Here is a 6,000-nt window from a genome sequence, read left to right as displayed (position 1 = left end):
ATGGCTCACGGGCCCAGCTGCTCCGTGGCATGTGGGATCTTCCCGGACCGGGGCACAAACCCGTGTCCCCTGCATCGGCAGGTGGACTCTCAACCACTGTGCCACCAGGGAAGCCCCGACCACATTTTATTGATCCATTCATCCACTGATGGACACTTGGGTTGTTTCCACCTTTGACTATTGTGAATAACGCTGCGAAGAACATGGGTGTACATGAAAGCAGAAAACATTTAAAGAGCAAAATGCTCTTTGACAGTATTTGAAAACCAAAACCAAAACAAAGCCAACCTAAAGCAACTCAAGGCTGAATTCCACACGGAGATAATTCGAAATCAAAGATAGTCCCTCTCAAGGCTGAACCAAGGTGTCAGCTTAACTTTAACAGGTGCAATAATTAATACCTAACTGGCTGGTCCCAAGTGTAATGTGGGGGTAAATAAACCTTTCACTTTCTGTTGGTGCTGGAACGCTTTCTGGAACGTTCCTGGTAGAATTAAGTCCCAGGAATAATGATCAACAGTCCCTGGGGGCTTCCTGCAGGCAGGCATGGTTCCAAGCACACTACATGGATCACTTTTTGCTCGTGACAACCTCCTGAGGTAGGTACTAAAACCCCTATTTTCCAGATGGGGAAACTGAGGCACAGAGCCTGAGGCCCTATGATAAGCAGGCGGCAGATACAGGATGTGAACCCAGGCAGTGTGGGTCCCTCTGCAGCCCCAGTGAGCCCAACACCCTGAGAAGGGACATTCGGAATAGGAACAGTCCTGCAGGGTGACTTAAACCTCGCTCAGTGTCCGGAAGGCAAGGACACTCTTGAATAAGCACAGGGCTTCGGGCAGAGACCAGCTTCCTGGTGGGAATTCAGAAGATGCTTTGATCAAGAGTCCCCTGCCTCATGGAGCTTTTGCACACTCCTCTCTTCAGGGGACCCCTTTCTGTCCCCATCTCAGGTCAACTTCCTACCTGCCTGAGGGCTCAGCTCAGCTGTCCTCAAATGCTGGGAGGGGGTCATCCGCCTCCCTCCGCCACCCCACCCCCTGCAGAGAACATGCCTCCCCAACTTCCTGTGGAACCACTGTGCTCCCCTGGCCGCCCTGCCCACCTGCCGGCATAGAACCCACCTGCCGCCCACTGCTGGTCTCACCCTCTACCATCTGGGCACCACCTGCCTCGCTGTCTGTCTAGCCTGGGAAGAGTGGGGCCCAGTCCATTCTGTCCCCCAGCAGCACAGGCCCCGCCTCACAGAGGGCTCTGGACAAAGGATGAATCGTCTTATCACATGGCTGGATGTTTACGCTGGAGTCTTTCTCCCCATCCAGACGCGGCCAGCCCTGTGTCCCCCAAGCCTAGATCCAACCCATGGGCCAGGGCTGAGCAGAGAGGGTCTGCAGGACTGAACAAAGCTCCCAGGTGCATGGTCCTCTCCCCCCCGCAGGAGCCAGTCTGGGTGGGGCCGACACCACCATACTCTCTGTCCTCATGGCCCATCATGTCTCCTCCTGCTTCCCGCGTAGCTCCGTGAATCTGCAGGACCTGACCATCCAGCTCGGAGAGTCTGTCCTGTACACCAATCCCCAAGACTCCGTCTCCACAGCCGTCATCAGCATCGTCCGGCACCCCTCCTTCAACGGGAACGTGCTGCAGGGCAGCGACGTGGCCCTGGTGAAGATGGCATGCCCCGTGCCCTTCTCCTGCACCATCAGATCGGCCCCTCTGGCCTCGCCAGGCTCCTACTTCCTGCTGGGCACCCTCTGCTGGGTGACTGGCTGGGGGGACCTCAGGCAGAATGGTGGGTGAGAGGCAAGGGGCTGGGGCTGGAGGGAGCTGCCCCAAGGTGGAGCAGAACGCACTGCGAGGAGGCAGTGAGTCACCCGCAGCTTCTCTGCCCGACCCTGTCCCCAAGGGCCTGGCCCAGCCCTCATCTTGCACCACCACTCACCTCGGGTCAGGCATCCGCCTCACCACCCACACGACGTGCTGCTGGCCGCCCGGGGAGGGGGGCGCATCCATCGCTGCTCCTAGCCATCCCCAGAGAGCAGGCGTGGTTGCACACCCCACCTGTGGTCCCCGAGGACCCCTTCTCCCACCCTGACGCCCACTCTGCCCTCAGTGGCTCTGCTGGAGCCCCCACCGGCTGCAGGAGGTGGATGTGCGCATCGTCAGCCTGCAGGGTGCTGCAGGTTCTACCGCCCAGAGCCCATCGCCAAGGAGATGCTGTGTGCTGGCTATTTCCAGGGCCAGAAGGGCTTCTGCGAAGTCGGACCCCTGGCCAGTGCTCCTGGCCCGATCCTCCGCAGGGCCTGGGGAGTCACTGGCTCCTTCTGGGCCTGTTTCCCCTTAAGTACAGTGGGGTGAGGAAGCAGAGGCCCATTCACAGAGGATCTGTGATGCACCTCCCCAGTGCTTAGCCAGGCTCCCCAGGTCCCCTCTTACCCTACGTGACCCCAAGAGGCAGGCTGGGTCCTGGACTTGGGCCAGGGGGGACATATTACAATCTTGCTCCATGAGGTTGGGGGCTTTGTCTCATCCCCGAGGTAGAACAGTGTCTGGCTTGGAGTCAGAGCTCGATGAATACTTTTTACAAGAATGGGTCCAGAGTCATTCTGACAATAAAAAGCCAGAAAATTCGGGCTCCGGCTGTCACAGGGAGGTGAGCAGGTGCTGCAAAGACACAGAGGAGTCCAGGCTCAAAAAGGCCACGTGACTAGTGAGGGAGGCAGCATACATGGGGGAAGCATCCAGGCTTCAGAATAATAATAAAGTGATTGAATTTCAGCGATGCTGTATACTAGCTGTGTGACCTTCAGCGAGTTGTTTGACCTCTCTGAGCCTCAGAGGCCTCAGCTCTTAAAAACAAAAAAGAGGCAGATAGAGCTGATATGCAGGGCTGCTAGGAGGACCAGATCAAGGACAGAGATCCTGCCTGGCTACCTGGAGCCTCAAAGAGCTTGCCCTGTGCATCCCCCCACTCCCCGCCCCAGCATCCAGCCGTCTCGGTCCCTGTGCTCCCCGACTTCAGCCTCAGTCTGAGAGCTCGCACCCCCTGCAGCGTAGACCTGAGCCCCACTGGACTTGTCTGCTATTCTTGCTTCTTTCAGGGTGACTCCGGAGGCCCCCTGGTCTGCCAGCTCCAGGACAAGCGCTGGGTGCAGGTGGCAGTGGTGAGCTCCATCAGGGGCTGCGCTGAGCCCAGCCTCCCGGGGGTGTATGCCAGGGTCTCTGCCTACCAGCCCTGGATCCAGCGCCAAGTGTTCCTGCCAGGGCACCTGCACAGGGGCTGACCCCTCCCCAGGGCTCGGCCTGCCATTCTTGCATCGTCTCTCCCAAGTTGCCCGTTTCTGCGCGACTCTTCCCCACTCTGCCTTGCTGTCCCTGCCTCTCCCAACCCCCACCCTGACCCCCATGTGGCCAGCGGACAAAAGATGCCCAAGGCATGACAGCGGTTTGACTTGCACCTGTTTAAGGCAAAGAGCTGGGCCAGGATGGAAGCACAAGCTGGGGGGTCCCTGGGGGCTGCCGGCACCCACCCGCCTCCCACCCACCAACACTAAATGCTTGGTAACCTGTTTCTCTGGCCTGTTCATTTGAACTGTCATGGGGCAGGGGGGTGCTGCAGGACCACTTATCCTCAGCAGAGACCCTCCAGGGGTGCTCTGTGTGCCCGTGGTCTGGGGTGGGGTGTGTGTGTATGGTGGGGAGAGGGGGGCAGGCTGTGGACGGCGCCAGCTCTCAAAGCAGAGGCCTGGTGCTCGCCCTAGGCGGGGTAGGCTGTGTAACTGGCAGGGTCTCTTGTTTAAAAAGCAGGAAATGACTTTTTCCCATTCTTTGGCGTCTCTCCACGAGTCTCGCTCCTCGGGGCACGGGACACTGCGGGGCGAGCGCGGAGCTTCCAGGGCGGGCGCAGCCGGGAGGGTAGGGAAGCAGGCCTGCCCCACCTTGCTCAGTAGCTCCGCCATCCCGGGACTTTACCTGGACTTTTCACCAAAACCGCCCTGCTCAACCCTTCTAGGCACAGAACGTGAGCGCCCCCCCACCCCCACCCTGTGGTGTGCCTCCCGCACCCCCAGTTCCCAACCTCACCTGCAGCCGCCCAGTTGCCTGTGCCACACACCTGAAGTCAGAGGCTCTGCCGGCGTCCTACAGAGAGAGCAGAGAGCTCAGCGGTCTGCGCCTGCGCGCCCGGCCCGCCCTGTGGCCCCTGGCGAAGGAGGGAGGGCGGCCCTGATTGGGTCCCTGTGCGCGCTCGGTCCCCAGGACTTGGCCTAATCCCGCGGGCCTGGCTGGGAAGGGGGTCTCGGCCCCGCTTCTTGCCTATACCCGGACCGGGCACTGGCTAGGAAGAGGGTCCGAGGGGACCTTCCTCAGTCCGGGGGTCGAGCAGGCAGGGCCCCAGCTCCTGGGTCCAGACAAGGCCGAAAGGGGACTGTGGTGGGGTCTTGGGGCCTTGGAGTCCCTGGTGGAACCGCGAGGCACCCCCCCCTGCCTCCTGTCCGCGTCTCAGCGCTCCCCGGCTGCCCTGCCTCCTGTGCGGAGGGCAGGCCCGGCTGCTGTAGCCTGTCCCAGCCTGGTGAAGGCCTCTTCCCTCCCTGGAGGAATCCAGGGTCATTGTTGAAAGCCTGCTGGGGCCCCCCCACCAAACCTAAAAACTGTGGTGGAGCCTCTGGATTCCCGATGCTGACCAGCTAGACTGACCTTGGCGTCCGTACGGAGAAAGGCCCAGTGCATGTGTGTGCTGATTGGGTGTGAGAAAGAGGCTGCTCTTAGGGGACACTTGGGTGAGGGGCTGCATGGATCCTGAGAACCCCCGGCTCCCGCTGTCTGCTGTATGGCCTCAGGAAAGTACATCCCCCCTGGTCCCCAGACTCCTCATTAATACAAGGATGGTCTGGGATAGATGCTCTAACTCAGCTCCTGGGCACCTCTAACCTGAGCCCCACATCCTCCTCCCTGGGTTCTTGGTGTCAACTCCAAGTCCTGGGATTCATCCCCGGGGGCAGGGTAGCCTACGTGAGAGAGAGATGCTCAGACACAAGTGCATAGGCACCTGTACACACAGCCCTGGCTGGAGGCGGGAGACGTGCATTCCCTCACATCACCAATGCCCCCGACCACTGGGAGAAGGGCTGAGCTAGCCACAGGCATTCCCTTTTGTCCAGGTCCAGCACCCTCTGGGACCCGGGGTCTCCTTTCCCAGCCCTGGAATCAGGCTCTCCACTGACTGAGGCCCCCTGGTGCTGTGGCTCAGGACGCCTCTCCTGATGAGGGTGCAGGCACCTCATGGAGACTTCTGGGTGCGTGAGGCGTCTCCCAGCATCTCAGCCACATCCTACTCGGTAGCAAATTGCTGTTGTGAGCTGAGTGAGGGTTGGAAGGGAGGGGGTGATGAGAGGGGCTGGTAGTGGGGTGGTGGGGGCACTGGGAGAGGCTGAGGAGCAAGCAAGACGCAGCAGTGGCGTGGGTTAGGCACCTTGCAAGATTTCTTCTGAGCGGGGCCAGAGTTCCCAAGGGCCAGAAATTAGGAAGGAGGAAGGGACCCGTGAGCCCCAGGGCCGCCCACCGCTCCAGACCCACATGTGACATGCTTCATCCACCACGACCCCAAGGAACGACGTCAGTTCCCTTTTATAAATGAAATCAGCTGGGGGTCAGGAAGATTTGCTGACTGGCCTGAGGTCTCACAGCTAGAAAATGACCACATCCCAGGGGCTGCTTTGTAGATATTCATTAGCTGAAAGTCTGTGTGCCCACAGCTCAGTCCATGCTAAGTTACTGTTTTTCCGGGACAAATATGGGTTTGTGCTCACATATCTCAAGACAAATACCTTTGGAAAAAGACTTCCATGATTCAAACTTTTTTAAAAAATTCAGCTTTATTATGGTATCATTTAAAAACACACTTATTGGGACTTCCCTGGAGGTCCAGCGGCTAGGACTCCATGGTTCCACTACAGGGGGCACAGGTTCGATCCCTGGTTGGGGTACTAAGATCCCACAAGC

Source organism: Lagenorhynchus albirostris, chromosome 15 (genome assembly GCF_949774975.1).
Source record: "Lagenorhynchus albirostris chromosome 15, mLagAlb1.1, whole genome shotgun sequence".
Lineage (NCBI taxonomy): Eukaryota > Metazoa > Chordata > Mammalia > Artiodactyla > Delphinidae > Lagenorhynchus > Lagenorhynchus albirostris.
Note: the sequence above shows the minus strand (reverse complement) of the source record.